This window comes from Schistocerca americana, chromosome 5 (genome assembly GCF_021461395.2).
Source record: "Schistocerca americana isolate TAMUIC-IGC-003095 chromosome 5, iqSchAmer2.1, whole genome shotgun sequence".
Taxonomy (NCBI): Eukaryota; Metazoa; Arthropoda; class Insecta; order Orthoptera; family Acrididae; genus Schistocerca; species Schistocerca americana.
Window position 1 is genome coordinate 767,352,009 of NC_060123.1, and position 16,922 is coordinate 767,368,930.

The 16,922-nt window shown below is 40.6% G+C and overlaps 1 pseudogene; it reads left to right on the forward strand.

Annotated features, from left to right (window-relative positions):
* The window catches only part of LOC124616670, a 104,924-nt pseudogene that overhangs the window by 32,294 nt on the left and 55,708 nt on the right, over positions 1-16,922 (forward strand).

Here is a 16,922-nt window from a genome sequence, read left to right on the forward strand (position 1 = left end):
AACTTCTTCTTCCGTGTGTTTTTGCTTTTAGGAAACTTTAATTGTCGAGTGCTACTAATAGTGTTCCATAGATTTTGTGTTTGTTTTGAATACAGTCAGAGAAAGTCCGTTTAGTCAGCCATAGTTCCAGTAGTGCTAGTGTTTGTTTTCAATACAGTCCAGAGACAGGTAGTGCTATTTTCATTGTTTTCTACAGGAAGTGTCTAGTAACCACAGTTTAGTCAACTATCAGCCGCCTTTAGTGAATTAGCAGTCTAGTTATAAGTTGATTAACTCTCTACAGTAAATTGATTTCTTAAGATGGATAGGATGTGAGACTGCTGTGTACGGACACAGGAGGAGCTGGCCACTGTTCGCAAACAGCTGAACGTGTTGATGGCCGCGGTTAGCCATCTTCAGGCAGTGGTGAGTCTGGTGCGTTGCATGGTACACCCCAGGTGTTACATGCTTCACCCACTGACCCTGCTGTCGACACATCTTTGCGGATACCGGGCGCGGTTGTGCCACCCTCTTCCCAAGGGGAGTGGCGGGTTCAGCGGCGTTCGCGGCGCACGAGGTGGAGGGTCAGTGTGGAGGCTGGCCGTGTGGCATCGCCCGTTCTGCCTGTGAGTGGACATGTGGCCACTCCTTCAGCAAGGTCCGAGCAGGCACATGGGGGGAGGGGTTTATTAGTTATTGGGAGCTCCAACGTTAGGCGGGTGATGGAGCCGCTTAGGGAAATAGCGGAAAGGTCGGGGAAGAAGGTCAGTGTTCACTCTGTCTGCTTGCCGGGGGTCTCATCCGAGATGTGGAGGAGACCGCGCCGGCAGTGATAGAGAGCACTGGGTGCACCCGACTGCAAATTGTTGCTCATGTCGGCACCAATGACTCCTGCCGTCTGGGTTCAGAGGTCATCCTCAGTTCGTTCAGGCGGTTAGCGGAGTTGGTGAAGGCGGAAAGCCTCGCGGGGTGGAATCTGAGCTAGCTATTTGTAGTATCGTTCCCAGAACCGATAGTGATCCTCTGGTTTGGAGCCGAGTGGAAGGCTTAAACCAGGGACTGAGACGATTCTGCGGAGATCTGGGGTGCAAATTTCTCGACCTCCGCTATCGGGTGGAGAAATGTAGGGTCCCCCTGAATAGGTCACGCATGCACTACATGCAGGAAGTGGCTACAAGGGTAGCGGAGTATATGTGGAGTGCACATGTGGGTTTTTTAGGTTAGAGAATTCCCTCCCTAGGCCCGGCAAGACACCTCCTGAGATGCGGCAAGGTAGGAGTAGACAAAATGCAACAGGGAATAACAATATTAATGTGCTAATAGTAAACTGCAGGAGCGTCTATAGAAAGGTCCCAGAACTGCTCTCATTAATAAGCGGTCACAATGCCCACATAGTACTAGGGACAGAAAGTTGGCTGAAACCAGATGTAAACAGTAATGAAATTCTAAACTCAGATTGGAGTGTATACCACAGAGACAGGCTGGACAGTGAAGGGGGAGGCATGTTTAAAGCAATAAGAAGTGCAATAGTATCGAAGGAAATTGACGGAGATCCGAAATGTGAAATAATTTGGGTGAAGGTCACGGTTAAAGCAGGCTCAGACATGGTAATAGGATGTCTCTATAGGCCCCCTGGCTCAGCAGCTGTTGTGGCTGAGCACCTGAAGGATAATTTGGAAAATATTTCGAGTAGATTTGCCCACCATGTTATAATTCTGGGTGGAGATTTTAATTTGCCGGATATAGACTGGGAGACTCAAACTTTCATAACGGGTGGCAGGGACAAAGAATTCAGTGAAATTTTTTAAGAGCTTTATCTGAAAACTACCTTGAGCAGTTAAACAGAGAACCGACTCGTGGCGATAACATATTAGACCTTCTAGTGACAAACAGACCTGAACTATTTGAAACAGTTAACGCAGAACAGGGAATCAGTGATCATAAAGCGGTTACTGCATCGATGATTTCAGCCGTAAATAGAAATATTAAAAAAGGTAGGAAGATTTTTCTGGTTAGCAAAAGTGACAAAAATCAGATTTCAGAGTACCTGACGGCTCAACACAAAAGTTTTGTTTTAAGTACAGATAGTGTTGAGGATCAGTGGACAAAGTTCAAAACCATCGTACAATATGCGTCAGATGAGTATGTGCCAAGCAAGGTCGTAAGAGATGGAAAAGAGCCAGCGTGGTACAACAACCGAGTTAGAAAACTGCTGCGGAAGCAAAGGGAACTTCACAGCAAACATAAACATAGCCAACACCTTGCAGACAAACAAAAATTACGCAAAGCGAAATGTAATGTGAGGAGGGCCATGCGAGAGGCGTTAAATGAATTCGAAAGTAAAGTTCTATGTACTGACTTGGCAGAAAATCCTAAGAAATTTTGCTCCTATGTCAAAGTGGTAGGTGAATCAGAACAAAATGTCCAGACACTCTGTGACCAAAAAGGTACTGAAACAGAGGATGATGGACTAAAGGCCGAAATACTAAATGTCTTTTTCCAAAGCTGTTTCACAGAGGAAGACTGCACTGTAGTTCCTTCTCTAGATTGTCGCACAGATGACAAAATGGTAGATATTGAAATAGATGACAGAGGGATAGAGAAACAATTAAAATCACTCAAAAGAGGAAAGGCCGCTGGACCTGATGGGATACCAGTTCAATATTACACAGAGTATGCGAAGGAACTTGCCCCCATTATTGCAGCAGTGTACCGTAGGTCTCTACAAGATCGTAGCGTTCCAAAGAATTGGAAAAGGGCACAGGTCATCCCCGTTTTCAAGAAGGGACGTCGAACATATGTGCAGAACTGTAGACCTATATCTCTAACGTCGATCAGTTGTAGAATTTTAGAACATGTATTATGTTCGAGTATTATGACTTTTCTGTAAACTAGAAATCTACTCTGTAGGAATCAGCATGGGTTTCGAAAAAGACGATCGTGTGAAACCCAGCTCGCGCTATTCGTCCACGAGACTCAGAGGGCCTTAGACACGGGTTCCCAGGTAGATGCTGTGTTTCTTGACTTCCGCAAGGCGTTCGATACAGTTCCCCACAATCGTTTAATGAACAATTTAAGAGCATATGGACTGTCAGACCAATTATGTGATTGGATTGAAGAGTTGCTAGATAACAGAATGCAGCATGTCATTCTCAATGAAGAGAAGTCTTCCGAAGTAAGAGTAATTTCAGGTGTACTGCAGGGGAGTGTCGTAGGACTGTTGCTATTCACAATATACATAAATGACATTGTGAATGAAATCGGAAGTTCACTGAGGCTTTTTGCGGATGATGCTGTGGTATATCAAGAGGTTGCAACAATGGTAAATTGTACTGAAATGCAGGATGATCTGCAGCGAATTGATGCATGGTGCAGGGAATGGCAATTGAATCTCAATGTAGACAAGAGTAATGTGCTGCGAATACATAGAAAGAAAGATCCCATATCATTTAGCTACAATATAACAGGTCAGCAATTGGAAGCAGTTAATTCCATAAATTATCTGGGAGTATGCATTAGGAGTGATTTAAAATGGAATGATCATATAAAGTTGATCGTGGGTAAATCAGATGCCAGACTGAGATTCATTGGAAGAATCCTAAGGAAATGCAATCCGAAAACAAAGGAATTAGGTTACAGTACACTTGTTCGCCCACTGTTTGAATACTGCTCAGCAGTGTGGGATCCGTACCAGATAGGGTTGATAGAAGAGATAGAGAAGATCCAACAGAGAGCAGCATGCTTCGTTATAGGATCATTTAGTAATCATGAAAGCATTACGGAGATGTTAGATAAACTCCAGTGGAAGACTCTGCGGGAGAGACGCTCAGTAGCTCTGTATGGGCTTTTGTTGAAGTTTCGAGAACATACCTTCACCGAGGAGTCAAGCAGTATATTGCTCCCTCCTACGTATATCTCGCGAAGAGACGATGAGGATAAAATGAGAGAGATTAGAGCCCACACATAGGCATACCAACAATCCTTCTTTCCACGAACAATACGAGACTGGAATAGAAGGGAGAACTAATAGAGGTACTCAAGGTAGCCTACACCGTCAGGTGGCTTGAGGAGTATGGATGTAGATGTAGATGTAGACCAAAAAATGTTTTTCTTGTAATGAAGACACTAAAGTGGGGGTGAGTCATGCTGTTATTGCTTTTAATGATGGCAACATTGGTAGTGTGAAAGTGCTACAACATATGGGAATTAATTCTGGAGCAAACTGCATCAGAGAATTTGAATGGATGGACAAGGTTTGCAATGGTAAAGCACTATATGCAGCACAGTTGGCCACTACGGAGTCCAGAAAGAAGAAAACAAGAAAAAACTTAAAAAAGGTCAAGAGGATGATATACAGTATGGTGCAGGGTGCTTCTGAGTGACTAAAAATAAAATGTTAAGCATATATTGAGTTACAGTCTATTAAAACTTTAAAAACTCTTCTTGAAAATTTAGATTTTCTCTTGCATTTTTCCCTAAATCTCAGAAACTACTTCGAGTAGCGAATTAAAATTTTCAGGGAGTAATAACATACGTATTCTGAGTCTTCTGAACTAAAAGAAGAACATAATATTATGCATAAATAAAATTATTTAGAATAACATACAAAAAAGTACACAAAATTTTAACTGTGTAATTAAAAAATTGCATTTCCAAAAGCAGTGGCTGAAATGCAATTATTGTAAGACTCAGAACATATAGTTTAATGTCCTGTAAAAGTTTCTTGTCAATGGCTACAGTTGTTCCTGAAATACGGGGAAGTTAAGTCACCAAATTTAACATTGTCAGGATAGGGCGTTCAAACTCCCCTTAATGCACATTTTCTCCTTCCTCCACTTGGTGAGCAACACATTTATAGTATTTACACAACAGCAGTAGCTATTTTCTTACAATTTCTTTTTGCAGGCATACCATGTCCCGGGCTTCAAGGGACGTGTGGGATTTATTACCTCAATGAGTGAACACTTCTGTGGCACGTGCAACCGTTTACAGATAACAGCTGATGGCAATTTGGAGGTGTGACTCTTTGGGTATTCAGAGATATCTCTCAGGTGAGTGATGAAACATAGAATAATCATGTCCAAGTGAAAATTCATGCGAGGAAACCATAAAATTACTAGAAGACTGACAGACTGATCAGTATTTTACCTTCAGGAGGTGAAATTCCAAAACTTCTTATAGACACATTCGTTCCTCTTGTCCTCACATTAGTTGTGGAGTCCGAGTGACCTTTCAGACCTTCAGAAACTTATCCCTCTTTCCTCTCTCATGAAGGAACTGATAGTTCCAAATGCTGAGTATAGAATAATACTTTCAAACTGTTTGCCATGCACATTAGGTATGTGGTTGGTATATGGAAGAGATAAACTGCAGTTAAATCCAGCAGGTATGAAATGAGTAATCTTTTCTCGAAGATTTCAGCTTGCACCCTCCTCCCTCCCAGACATACAAACCAGATACCTCTAGCTAAATAATTTGTGAGTATATATAATTTGCCTCTGTCAACATCATGTTACACTAACCTATTTGTGAGATTAAATTAAAGGAAAGTAATCAGAACTGGAAATTATGTAAAGACATTTTTGGCTATGTCCCTGTGTTGTATTAAAGTTAACATAGTATTTCTGTCCATGTGATGGTAACTATGATTCGCCAGCCACCGTTGCCGAGCGGTTCTAGGTGCTTCAGTCCAGAACTGCGCGACTGCTACGGTCGCAGGTTTGAATCCTGCCTTGGCTCAGATGTTAAGTCCCATAGTGCCCAGAGCCATTTGAACTGTGATTCATGATTATCAGAGTCTATATGTTCCAAATAAAAATTGGAACTTCATGTGTATAAATGTACAAATTATTAGACAATGGGACCAACAACTGACACTTTTAAATTGATGACTAGACGAAGACTTGGCGATAAGTTTGTTTCAGGACATGGTAAGGGGGGTGAGGGGTGGGAAGAATCAGCTCTCTCTTTGTGAGCATACCAGAAATCCTTTATCAACCGAAGGTAAAATAAGATATAAAAATACAGGGTCAAACAATTAATTTAAGTATCTTAAAAACCAAATGACTAATAAAATTGGAAGCTAAGAAAAGTAAGTTCATAGTAAGTTGGGGTGAAACACAGGGGGCTGCAACATATTGCCATTGTTGTTTGACTTGTCTATCAAAGAAAAAAGAAATGGATCAAAACAAAATAAAAGTGAGAATGGAAATGTATCAGAAGAAAATAGGAATAAGCAAGGAACATATTCTTTAATTAAGAAAAAAAAAAAGACATGTGAGGCAGATGTTCCTACAATTTTATGTTCAAAGCACAGCAGCCTGTGAAAGCAAAATATTTATGACATTGAAAAAAGAAAATCAGTGAGTGAAAAGTGTGTGTAGGTGAACTGTGGTGAAAGACTGGATATTGGAACTTCTGTTATGCTGCCCAGTATTAGTTGACTTGGTAGTAAAGGAGCAAGTTTGCAAGGGCAGATAACTGTTTGGCTACGTAAAATAGAGTGGGAGTATGGAAAAGCTAGTCCAAGATAGGATGAAAAAGATAACAGCAACTTAAAAAATGAACCCCATGAACCCCATTCCCATCTAGTGAATGCAGTGGTTGACAATATCTTGTGACATTCACCTATAAGGCTCAAACAATAATTGCTAAATAAAAATACAAAATGTTGACAAGACTGTATCTAAGCTGTCACTCTCTTTTGAAACAAGGGTGTTTAAACCAACAAACACGCAGGAAAGCATGGACAACTCACACACTAGAGAAGGATGGGCAGTATCATTGAAGGAGTGAGCATGAACCGTGTGGAATATGTGTGGTACAAGTAAAAAAAAAAAAAAAAAAAAAAAAAAAAAAGTAATGATAGTAAAATTCCAATCCCGGGAGCGGAAAGACTTACCTTAGGGGGAAAAAGGACAGGTATACACTCGCACACACGCACATATCCATCCACACATACAGACACAAGCAGATATATATATGTCTGCTTGTGTCTTTATGTGTGGATGGATATGTGCGTGTGTGCGAGTGTATACCTGTCCTTTTTTCCCCTTAAGGTAAGTCTTTCCACTCCCGGGATTGGAATGACTCCTTACCCTCTCCCTTAAAACCCACTTCCTTTCGTCTTCCCCTCTCCTTCCCTCTTTCCTGATGAGGCAACAGTTTGTTGCGAAAGCTTGAATTTTGTGTGTATGTTTGTGTTTGTTTGTGTGTCTATCGACCTGCCAGCGCTTTCGTTCGGTAAGTCACCTCATCTTTATTTTTATATATAGAAGTTTATTATTTTATTTACCGGTCTTGCAGTTTCCTTGATTTCTTGCAAAGTACAGTACAATGAAAACCTACCATATTGCATAACAAGTAGATGAGTATAAACTTCAGAATAGCATCATCGCCATTAAATGACCTATGTTTTCTTTACTAACAAGAGAAGGGACAGAAGCAATAAACACAAAATCAGAACTGCTTTTGCTTGATTACAGCAGGGACAATAATTTTTAACATCTACATTTACAACAGATCATATTTACAAAATGTTTTCGAAATTTGCTCTGTTTGCTCAAATGAATGTATTGCACTGCTCAATAATTCATTTACACTCAACCCCGACTGCTGCACGTGCTGTGGGGTGTGTCATCTGGTTATGTCATATGTTCAGTGTTTCTCACCAATTTTTGGGGTATTTTGAAATGTACAAAAAGGAAAATGCAGAAAGTTATCACATTTTGCTGCACATTACCTGCGTCACAGAAAAATAATGTATACAAATCTTCTCAGATTTGCCACTGAATAACTTTGTCCAAGCCTCACAATATTTCACCAACACAACTGTTCGTCATCTTCAGGTAGTGGTGGGTCCTGTCATCACTGCTGCAAGATGTGGCTGGTGATATTCGCACAGCAGAATTGAAATTTGTCAGGCTAGAAGCAGGAGTACGAATGTGTGGACAGGCACTCCCAGTTGGATGTAAATGCCATTCATAGTAGCCTTCTGCTTATGTGTTGTGGGCAATGACTGCACTTCTGGACACTCGTGTGGTTAAGAGCTGAATTAACTCTCTGCAAGGTACTGCATCAGGTCATACATCGGAGGATCTGGTTTCTACTGTTTTAATTTCATGGCAGTCAGTGCTGGATTCTGGGCAGTGCTTAGTCAAAATTCCATATTCCTGTTGGTAAGATTGCCCACCGTATGGATACATGCCTCATTCTTAAAAACACAGTCCTAGAGTGATGATGCTGAGGATAAAATTTCAGTCCTCTTGGGAAACGTGTGGTGCCCTGTATTCAGGCAGTGCTCTGCTACCATTAATTTACTGGGTGGCATTTTTGTCAGCGCTGTTGAACACAGTGTTCTTGCACAATGTGAGGTGTCTGCCCTATATAAGGTTTCCCATAATGGCATCAGATCTTATATATGATCTGTGTTTTCTAAGGTCAAGATTGTCTTTAACTGAACACAAACAATTCCTTAGTTTTGCTGGTAGACGAAAAACACACTTGATTCTGTTTCTCTTAGCGATTCTTTTAATTTTGAAAACATGCCACTGAAATATGGCAAGAAAGCCATTTGCAGTGCTTGTCTAAGTATCTTCATTTACATCCCTACACTGAACTTGCTTTGCTCAGAACACATTGCAAATCTGTTTACAAGAATAAACATTCTGCTGGAACACTGTTCTTAGGTGTTACAGTTCACCAGGCCGACTGTCGGTATCTGAAATCACGTGTGCTCTATGTGCCAGGGAGTGTAAGACACTACCACATTGTGCAGGGTGACGGCAACTTTTGGACCCCAAATATAACTCTGCGTGTATCAGTTTGCAGTAGAGACTAAGCCCCAGTGCTATGTCAGCTTTTCTTCTAACCGTGACATCCAGGAATGGTAAGCTGCTATCTTTTTGTACTTCCACAGTGAACTGAATATTCAGATGGAGCGAGTGCAAATGCTGCAGGGACATAGGTAGTGTCTGTATTATGTGGGCCACACCACAAATGTCTCTTCAGCATTCTGCCAGAAGGAGGAATGTTGGATATTTACTAAGGGAAATAGAGGATCTCCCATGGGAACACTGTCCACTTGATTAAAGTAGTTGGTGTTACATAAGAAATAGGATGAGGTATGCACATGTTTAAACAGCATCACAATTTCTTTCTCAAACTTGCTGCTAATAACCTCTAATGAGGGCTGCAGGGGCACTTTTGTAAGTAATGATATAACATTTGAGCTAACTAAAAGATCTGAAAGTTCTAGTTTAAGCATCTTCAGGTATTCTATGAAATCCTCTGAATTCTAAATATGATGGTCATAGTCATCCACATGATAAATTTCAAAGCTGTCACGTGGAAATTGCCAGTTGCATCTTGCAGCAGTGATGGTGGAAATCACCACCACCTGAAGATGCCAAAACGTTGTGTCACTGAAATATTGAGGGAGGGACTTGCATAATGTTATCTGGTGGGAAACCCAAAGTGTTTTTGCAACAGATCTATTAGGCAAGCCTGAAAAGTCACATATACTCCAAGCAGTAAGTACCTGTTATAAAATGGTCACATTAGTGAGCTTGGCAATTAATTAAGAGTTTATCAATAAATTTGGCTTCATTTTGCAAGAAATTGTGCTGTGTTCCAGTACTCCCTCTTCAACAAAACTAATGTCAGTTTCTGCTCCACCTCTTCAGCCCGAGATCCTATGTATACTCTTGAGCATTTGTGTAAGATACCTGTTTATTTATAAAAATGAAAGTAACTTCTATCATGACTTTCCCATTTTTGTCCAGTGGGTTTGTTATCCTGCTGTTGCCTACTGCAGACTACAAGATTACTGTTGAAGATTTCTGCAAAGTTTTTCTTCCTTTTTAGTGTACCAACATTTCACTGTGTGGTGTTGGCCTGGTACTGTTTAACGGGTGTTTTAACTGTTGTTTCAGAGATGCAATACGAAGCAAATGCAGTGAGGATGACTTGCTTGCCATGATTGGGGCAGCAGTGAGAAGAAAGAAGAAACAACATGCAGGTAAGATACATTACAGCAAATGTAACTCTATAGATAGAAAGAAAATTTCTGCTTAACAAGTCATAGCAAACATAAGAGCAAAACAGAACGAAAAACAACAGTGATAGAACCTGTGTTTTTTGTGTAAACTTGGATTTAATTTTTTATTTAGTATTCATTCTGATTAATGCCCATTGGTCAACAGTATATTTCAGCCCTAGAATTTGGTTCTGCAAGGTCCACCAGATAACCATATATGGCTGTTGTAACTCCTTTATTGGACTTCAGAAGTTTTCCAGCAACAAATCTTTTTTTTTTTTTCTTTCTTTCTTTCTTTTTTTTTCTTTTTTTAAAAAAAGCTAAAATGCAGAAAACATCATAAAGCAAACACTCACAGAAAAGCATCAGTGTCCTTGAAACAATGGAAACTCCAGTAGGAATATCAACAATGTTGGAAAAGACAGATTACTACTTACTGATGAAGGCTGTGGCTGAAAGCTTTATGTAAGTGTCTTTTAATTCTGCCCATCTGCAGCCTAAGGTATCTTCTTTATGGTAAGTAACAGTCTGTCTTTTCCTTCATTATTCATTAGTGTTCTTTTTTTTTATTGCTGTTTAGCAAGCATCGTGTGGTATATAAGGGATGTGAATAGCGTCAGATGTTGAATCATCACTCTGGAGGATATGAAGGTGCTGCATATTGGTGTGAGACAGCATTATCTGATGAGAGTTTGAAAGAAACCTCATTGTGGATGTCCATTTGGTCCCCTGGTTAAACCTTGCAACATCTGTATTTTTGGAGTATTTGGATCTGACAGTGGCCTGATGTTGGAAAGTAAGGGCTTACTCATCATCAATGTTCCAGTTGACTACATCAGACCACTACAAGGGAGCATCACTGTGTAGTGTACTGAGTACATTGTAACCTGTTCACGTCTGTGACTGCCATCTGAGAACAAGTACAGTAAACTCTCGTGCAGCTACACTTTTGGCTAGCTAGATTGACACTTGACAAGTTTCAATTTGCGTGCACCTGGAGCCAAGCATTTGCTGGTGTTTTTTGGCAATCTACTGCTAATCAGTGCACTGGTGCGTGTCAAAAGTCCAAGTATCGTCAATTCGTGCGTGTGTTGGTTGAAGCTCTAGTGCGTTTCTTATTCGTATTGCATGGTTTCATGCCACTGCCATCTATTGGAACTCCTTGGAAGTACAGTACATACAGTATTGTTCTATGGAGCGCAACGTAGGCCTGTCGAAACTGACAATTAGAGTGCGCCACCTAACACTTTCCACTTGTTGTCGGTACATCAAAGCTGAGTGTTTAACAGTGAACGTACAACACCCTGTTGTGTTGCCACGTGGGCTTGGGTAGAACAGAGGAAATGGCATAGATGTATCGAATGCTTTCATTTGATGGCTGCCACAGCCTGGTTTCAAAAATCAAAAGTTTGTCAAGTGCATCTCGAGTGTTGTCAAGTTGTGCATTTGTGTGTTTCTGATTTGAGGTTTTGTGCTCCCACTATGTGCCTTAAAGTGTCCAGAGATAAAAGGGGCCAAAAACCATAAAGGACTCAGTCGAGTGTCTGTAAAAAGAACACTGAACGTGACTACGGGCACGTAACATAAAATGAATGTGATCTTGTTGGAAAAAGATCATCACACTTTGCAGAGAATTGATGCTGGTGAGCCACCCACAAAAGTTGCTGCAGAGTAGGAGTACAATTACTGATCGGAAGACAAATCGATCAGGAATTGAAAAATTTTTGTTCCATCCAAGCATTGGGCAGCGCAGTGAAATCTTGAAAAACAATGAGAAAAGGTGCACATCCTCAGTTAGAAGAGGCATTATTTTTGTGGCACGAATAAATAAGAGCCAAAGGTGTGTCAGTTTCAGGTCCTCTAATTTGTCAAAATGAGCTAATGAGCTGATAGAAGGAAAGAAGCAAGAATTCCTCGGAAGTAATGGCTGGCAGGATCATTTCAAGAAGCAGCATGGCATCCATGAAATTGCCATCAGTGCCAAATCATTATCTGGGGATGAAGCTGCTATGCTGATTTTAAGAAGAAACTGCACACAATCATTGACAAAGGAGGTTATACTGACAATCAACTTTACAAATGTGATGAAACTGGGTTGAATTACAAAATGCTGCCAACGAAAACCCTTGCCTCTAAAGAAGAAGAAATGGCTTCCAGATACAAAAAAATCAAAGAAAGATTTACTGTCCTCGCTTGCAGTAATGCCACTGGCAATCATAAACTGTGTCTTACTTTAATTGGCAAATCCAAAACACCAAGAGCATTTAGACACCAACCAACCAGCTTTCCCACTGAGGTACACGAATCAGTCTTAAGGCATGTATGAACAGTGCCGTGCCATCTTCAGAGAGTGGTTCCAGGCAGAGTTTGTTTCAGCTGTAGTAAATTACATGGAAGGAAAAGGACTTCCTTGAAAAGCGCTACTTCTTGTGGACAATGCTCCTTCTCACCCAGGTGATCTGCAAGATGGGGATATCAAAGTTGTATTTCTTCCACAAAATGTCACATCTCTATGTCAACCGATGGACCAAGGTATTCTTGAGGCGATGGAAAAACATTACAGACACAAGATGCTGGAATACTTAATAGGTGTGATTGATGCTGCAGATGATTTTGTGGAAGCTCTTAAAAAAATTGATGTTTTAAGTGTCATTCATTGATTGCTGAAGCTTGGAATCTAATTCCTCCAGTTCCTCTTGTTAGGTCTTGGAAAAAACTCTTAGATCGTAAGGCAACCTAAGTGGTGGGAAGGAGGAGACAACACCGAAACTCAAGCTGACATAATTTTGGTGAATTTACTGGAGAAGCTGGTTGTAAAGACACACACTTCGAAGACATTGAAGAGTGGATGGAAAATGGCATTTTTTCATGTGACTGAGGATGAAATCGTCCAAATTGTGACCGATCATAAAGCGTTAGAAGACTATGTTTCTGATGATGAATCAGAGAAAAATATTCCTCACACATTCTGTTACGAAGTGATCCAAACTGCCCTGGAGTACATCAGCCAACAGGAGGAGACGATTTATCCTGAAATAGTTTGATTTCAACGTTGGAGATGTATTGTTGCAGCAATAGTTTCTCAAGCAAAAAAAAAAAAAGAAAAAAAGACATTCGTGACTTCGTTACCAAAAAATAAACTCTAATGAAGCATCCTAGAACTTCTATGTCCATAACTTAAAAAGTTTTTTTTTTTTTTTTTACTTTTCTTGAAAGTTCCTCTGGACAGACTTTTCGTTCCTTTGAGTAATCTCTAGATTTGTTTCATAATTTTGTTCAGTAGTTTATTTTTTATTCAAAAGAGTAGGTAATAAAATTAAAACTCCTGTTTTTTCCTGCTGCCAAATAAGGGAGATTTTTTCTGTAAGAATGCAAAATAAACGAGCTTTGTTATACAGCATTTAAAAACTTTGAGTTTTCAATCATAGTTTGGTGCCTTTTTAACATGTCAACACAATTTTTTCAGTAAAAAAGTGTAGGGTTATTTGCAACCATATCAGTAATGTTTTACATACCCTACGCACGTTTTACGATCGTATTTCGCAATATTGACGCAATTTGGAGTGTTCACATGTGAAAACAGGGGGACTTTGATTTATCTGGAATTTTCGTTATCGGAACTGACCACCGTCCTGATCATTTCGGATAAACAGGAGTTCACTGTAATAGTCTCCTTGCAACATGCTGTGTCATACAGCTAGGAGCAGCCAGACTATGGAATTGCCGTCCTGCGCATAGGCTGCCATTAACACCCAAGCAAATGACTGCATGTGAAGTGGTGCCATGATCAAGAAGTATGGACTGCTAATGAATGGCGTCACATTATGTTCACTGATGAGTCCCAGTCCTGCACTGCTCCAAATGACTATCGTGGAGAAGTTTGACAGTGACCCGGGGAGATGGGGAGAGGTCCCATTCTTCCACATTTTGGGGGGGGGGGGGGGGGGGGGGGTCACAAAGGAGTCCCATGGTGTGGGGAGCCATTGGGTATGACTTCAGGTCACGGCTTGTAATGGCCGTGGGAACGCTGATGGTACAGCAGTGTGTAATAGTATTGTGGTGCTATTTTTCAACAGGCCGGTGCTTGTCCACATGTAGTATGTGTCTCTTTAAATTGTCTGTGTGATGTTGATATACTCCTGTGGCCAGTAAAATCCCCATATCTGTCCCCGATATAACATTATGGGACCAACATGGACGTCAACTCCATCCCACTGCCTGTATCCATGATTGCAATGTCCAGTTACAACAGTTGTGGATCACCTTTCTCAGGAGGGTATGCAGCAGCTTTACGACATCCTCCCGCACTGTCCAGGCCAGACAGGGTGCATTGCTGTATTGATAAGTGGGCTCAAACTGATAAGTTCTGTGTAAATTTGACTCTGTTTTGTTATCACTGAAATAACATCACATACCCTCTAAATTAGCTATGTTTCAATTTGTTTTCTCCCCACCTTCTGAGTGTCTCACTTTTTTTCAAGCAGTGTAATTTAAGACAGACATAAGAATATGAAAATGGGATGGCATATCACATTGCTATTCAACTATGCCCCGAAGAAAATTGTAAGATAATGGAGAAGAGCAGGTGCACTATTACACTGACTAGAACGTAAACTTAAAGATAGAATTATATTGTGTAACCTATACCGATGACATAATACTAATTGACAAAAACATCACTGATATGCTAAAGCAATTTGAAATATTAAGGGAGCAAGCTAGGAAAATTGGACTACTAATTTCACCTGGAGAAAAAATTCTTGGCTGATACCAAAATGGCACTGGGTGAACTTATATAGGCAATGACATAGTATTCGGTGTTAAATAGTTTAAATAATTTGGTGAAAAAGACCACTGAACATCATAATGAAAAGAAGGCCATAGAATCCAGACTTCAGAAAGTACAAACTGTCTCTCAGTTAACTAAAAGTATTTTTCCTGGAACTCTAAAATCTAACATTGTACAACAGTGATCAAATTAGAATTTCTTTATGCATGAGAGAGACTCTTTGTCCAACACAAGACATGAAAACAGCAAACTGAATTAGAAGAATGTAAAATTGTAGTAAAAATCTTAGGTCCAAGAATAAAGGATGGGATACATCACACAGAACCCAGTGTGAAATCTCCAGGCAAATTCCTAAAAGCTCTTGTTACAATGTGTCTCCAAGGAATCCAACTTGAGGGACATACAGAAAGAATGTATCCAAACAGGCAGCTCATTGGATTCCCACATACTTGAAAAATAAGATCCTACTGATGAAAACAAACAGGAAGAGACCTTAAGAAATTGGAATCACCACATTTACAGTATTCTGATGTAGTGATGAGTCACACAGAGTGCAGTTTCGCAGTAGCTTGATCGATGCTTGTACTTGTGTATGTAGTATATGCAAGTGTGTACAGCGTCTCTTCTGGTGTACTCACGATATGCTAATTTAGTGGCCGAGCAGTAAACCGGATCCCTACTCGGTTCCAGTGTGCTGTGCTAATTATTCTTCTTCACTTGACATTTATGCTTGGAGCTGCAAGAGAGGCCATTTTCCAGATAATGCCACAAAAACAACAAATTCTCAGATATCAGTTAAACTTACACGCTTCAACATCATAGACAACATTTCACATTAATATGTTGCAGAACACTAGATTAGTGTTAAAATTGCCAGAGTAAACATTGTTCTCCATGTGACAGATTGTCAAAAGATGTCCAAAATCGATAAATTTTATATCTCTGCACAGAGAAGCAGCTGGTTGGTCATTGTCATGTGTGGTGCTAATCAATGGGTCGAGCTCGTTGCTGGCACAGCGCCACCTCAGAGTAAGTGGCCCCTCATCCCAGCAGGTGTTGATGTTTAAACACCCGTATAGCTCCCAAGACTTACTGCGTCTGTGGATAACTCCATCTCTGCACAGAACTTCCCACATTTCCCACACAGTGGGCCCTCGTGTCTCTTACACACAATAAATCTTCAAACTTATTTCATTGGCTAAGTTAAATTTCGAGTGTGATGTGCTATTTCGTAAAAAATAGCAAACGGTAGACATGGATGTTATTGTGACTCTTTCCTAAGGCAACATTTGTGTATTACACTTGTAGAAGTGCACTGCAACATAAAACAGTAGACCGTAAGTTCAAACAATGGAAACTCCAGGTTGGAATATCAGCAGTGTAGGAAAAGATAGAGTGTTAATTACCATAAAGATGGCACGTTAAAATGCAGACAGGCACAGTTAAGACACTTACACATAAGCTTTTGGCCACAACCTTCATCAGAAAAAGAAATAGAAATACACACCATTCATTCACACAAGCAAGCACACCTCACACACACATGACCGCCAACTCCGACAGCTCAGACCAGAATGCTAGTCTGTAAGTTTGCTACACAATAAAATAATTATTCTGAGCTACAAGAAAAATGGATTCAAAGAACTAAACAGCTTGAAGAAAAAAAAGGGAAGCTCCCTGAAGCAACGTAGTTTCACGAGTGTGCATACCAGTGGTAAATTATGAGAGTCGCAACTCTCTGAAATGGATACAAAGGCCACCAGATTGCATTAGCTTTGTTTGTGTCTCGGATTGTTACCAAGAATGGTAGGAGCTATAAGAGATGTGAAGAGTGTAAGATGTTGAGTGATCCCTGTGAAGGACACAGATGCCCTGTACTTCTGTGAGTCAGCATTATCAGCACGCAACAAAATTTGAAGGGGCCTAATTGGGTGTCTCCATTTGCCAGGCTGATTGAATTATGCAATATGCAGATTTGTGAGTCATTCAGATGTGGTAGTGGCCCCATGTTGGACTGCTTGGGAACGTAAGGGTGGTGTGCTTGTCAGCAAGCTTCCGGTTTACCGTGTCTGACGAGCCCATGGGAGAATTGCTGTAATGTACGCCGAGCACATAGTA